General features: G+C 33.8%; 1 protein-coding gene across 1 annotated transcript in view; it reads right to left on the bottom strand.

Annotated features, from left to right (window-relative positions):
* Window positions 1–1055: 1055 nt before the first annotated feature.
* Window positions 1056–3532, bottom strand: part of LOC104546882 (CUGBP Elav-like family member 4) — a gene marked incomplete at its 5' end in the record, with an annotated part of 65767 nt that continues 63290 nt past the window's right edge. The window contains one exon of the mRNA XM_010192387.1: window positions 1056–1616. The remainder of the gene's footprint in view (window positions 1617–3532) is intronic.

Below are 3532 nucleotides of genomic sequence, written 5' to 3'. Positions count from 1 at the left end.
AAGATAAATATCGTGCTTTCATTAAATAGTTTTCCTTGTTTTTCTCTATCATTACAATTAAAAGTCCTACAAAATATGCAAATTTATTTACAGAAAAACAGAGCCAGCATCTTTTTTTTAAACATCCCCCTTTTGCTCAAAATTCCTTGTAAACAGTTTCAGAAATTCTTCAAAGAGATTGTTTTTTATTTTTTTTTGTTTTTATTTTTTTATATTTTTATATTTTTTTTGTAAAGATTAAGGTTCTAGGCTAACCCTTGCCCTGAAGGTTTCTAGAGCAAATATGGAAGCTACTGAAGCATAGGATGATGGGAATTTTGCGGATAGCAGATCATGAAGACATGAAGCGTTTAGCTGTGTTTTGTTGTTCAAGTTAGAACTAGCGTCTGATAAAAAGACAGCTGTTTTGTTTCCCATTTGCATTGTCTACAGAATCGAGTTTTGTTTTGTTTATTTTTTTTAATAGCTGGAATGCTTGCAGTTAAAAAAGCTGCCAAAATAGCCATTTCTCTCCTTTTTCTTCTCGATAAATAACAGCATCCAACAGCAATTGGCAGAGAGTAGGAATTTATGCTCAATCTAAACTCTACAAAAGTTACAGTTCTACAACATCTTTGTTTTTAGCATTAACGCTAACTTCTATGTAGTATTTTTTTTTGCTTTTTTATTTTTTTATTTTTATGTTGTCTAATTTTTTCTATTATATAGGTATTTTAAACTTTCTTCTTTTAAATTCTGTACAACTATTAGGATTTTAAATGGGGAGAGTTAGAAGCATTTACAAACCTTTTCTGTTTTCCATTTAATATCAACCATCTTTCCTTTCTCTTTTCTATGCCTTTTTATGTATTTATTTATGTATTTATTTATTTACTTTTTTTGCTTTTCATAGATATCCATCTTACTTGCCTTTAACAGTGCGATCCTTACTTATTATACAGAAAACCATATGAAAGCTTCATAGACTCTAATTAATGTATAACCAAAGAACCTCCCAAAGTATCAAAGAACTATTATCTTGCCATTTTAAAAGCATTTAAGCATTTTTTTTAAATTTTTATATATTTCATATAATCGTTCTCAAAAACTGTTTTAGGAACAGCTCAGAGAAAAGGAAAGAACTTCCATATTTTACATACAGCTACAAGTCTGCGGTAAAAAGTTTTGTCCTTTGGTCCCTATATAGCTAAGGAATGACAGATAAAGATGCTGAGTGACTGTTACCATGGGTCACGCATGGTAACCGCATCCTTGGTGACAAACAGGCACTCCTTTGTCAGTATCCAGGTTTGCATCTCTTGTTTGAAGAAAAGCCGCTGTGGTGATATCAGTGTCTCTTCAGAAATCCTGGTTGATCTTGTTCCTGTTCTGATTTTACTTATGTGATTGTTTGTTTGTTTGTTTGTTTGTTTTCAAGCGCATGTCCTTCGAAGTCAGCAGATGTGATACTTTTCTTGAAGAAATGTTACAGTCTAAACAATCAAAGAGAGAATAAGTCTGAAGTCTTCAGCTTGATTGATATTTGCTGATATGTCAAAGGTGTAATCCAACAGTTCCCGTTTTTTTTTAATATATATATACTTTTTTTTCTAAATGTGGCCCATTCAGCTGCTGCCCTAAAAAATGAAGAAGATCATTGCAAATTAAATCAAAAAGGGGAGGGGGGGAAGTAGGGATGGTGGGGGATATTTGGGACAGGGGTAAAAAGGACCTAAAAAATGAAAATTGATTTAATAACAAGCCTATTCTTTTGGGCCCAATCCTGCTCCTGTTGAAAGTAATGGATGTTTTCTTCTCCCTTCAATTGGGACAGGATGGGGCTTCTCATTTAGTGTTTTGCTTTTGGAGACATTGGCTCTGATTCTGCTCCCACTTAATGTCAACAGAAAGACTCCCCTTGACTTCAGTGAGAACCGGATCAAACCCAAAGTAAGCAAGGTAGTCACGATCATGATAGAGAAAAATACAATTGTTCCTAATAGTAATAATAATAATAATAATGAATCAAAATAATAGTAGGGCATGTCTACATAAATCTGTATCACTGTGTATGTGCAGATAGCTGCATTTTAATTATTTTTAAGTGCCACTTTACAATGCCAGATCACAATCTTGCTTGGCCGGCTTTTGTAGTGTGAAAGGCATTGAGAAAGAATTTTTCTACATTTTAATGGGGTGTCATCTATGACAGTGTGTGAGCTTTCTATGGAGACATAGCTGCCAATAACATCTACTCCTTTGTGAATGTCAGAAAGTAGGACTTTGAACAGGCAATTTATAGGAGGTTAAATAAAAAAAAGACTGTTGGAATAAACTTTTTTTGCAAAAAAAAATGTAAAGCTAACATTTCTTAAATAAAAAAGTTACTTTAAAAATATAATCATGATCCGACTAGGCTTGACATTTAAGTAGGATGCTTAATCATTAAGGATTAGCTCTTATCTCTTTCTAGCAAGCAGGTTCTTCTTATACACTCGGTGATTTATTACATCAAGAAACTTAGAAACTGCAAAAGGTCCACTCTGGTGGAAAAGTGTCATGCGGAATATCAATCCATGCTGGCAGGTTTTCACACTGTTGGTTCAACAAACAGCAAACCGTACACAGCAGTCTAAACAATTACAACACCAAAAATAATAATAGAATAAAAAAATAAAAAACACTCGTCAAGGACCCTTTTTCAGTTGTAAACAAAAAGATGCATTTTGCTTTTTGATCTGGATGGGGTTTTTTCCCACTCAAAACAATCCCTCCCTCCCCCTGAGCAATTAATTTTGGCTGGAGTTGCTGTAATACGGAACCTTAGAATTAGGAATTCTTGAAAAGACATACAATGAGGCTTTTCTTGGGGTTGTTTTTTTTGGATTGCTATAGTTTTCAAACTACTGTTACTATCATTACTCTTTTTGGTTTTTGGTTTCATTTTGTTTTGTTTTTAATTTTTAGAGGGCGATTTGAAATATCCTAAGGGGAAAAAAGGTGTCAATTGAAAAAGGCCCCAAATTCTCCAGAAAAAAAAAATAAAATCACAAGATTTTCAGTGCAAAAAAATTAACCACACATTTTTTTCTCTCTCTTTTTTTTTTTCAAATTTTCCGTAGTTATAACAATCCCATTTTTTCTAAAATATTAGGAATCCATCTTTTTTTTTCCTTCTATGTGACATCTAAAGAAGCATAAAACGCTGACGAGAAATCAAACGACAAATAAAGAAACCACTGCAAGCACCAAAAACGAAACGAAAATGAGCACAGCAAAAAATTGTGGCAGCACAAAGTCAAAAAAAGCACATGTGATCATGACTGGCCAATCATCAACTGATACAACATCCAAGAAAAATGCTTCAATCACGGCACCTGCACGAAACTTGACGGCATGTCATGCAACCAATTCTTAGCTTGTTACATGACGCCATCATGTCACACTTTCAACTTCGAGTTGATTTGAACTTACGGCCTGGGGGACTGTATTCTCCACTTTCATGTCATTACGTGAACTTTTTTCCTAGCTCAGCGCGAGACTGTGGTGGATT

The sequence above is a fragment of the Mesitornis unicolor genome, unplaced genomic scaffold (assembly GCF_000695765.1).
Source record: "Mesitornis unicolor isolate BGI_N332 unplaced genomic scaffold, ASM69576v1 scaffold12269, whole genome shotgun sequence".
NCBI classification, from domain to species: domain Eukaryota; kingdom Metazoa; phylum Chordata; class Aves; order Mesitornithiformes; family Mesitornithidae; genus Mesitornis; species Mesitornis unicolor.
The sequence above is the reverse complement of the archived record's forward strand: the minus strand, read 5'-3'. Positions and strand labels throughout refer to the sequence as shown.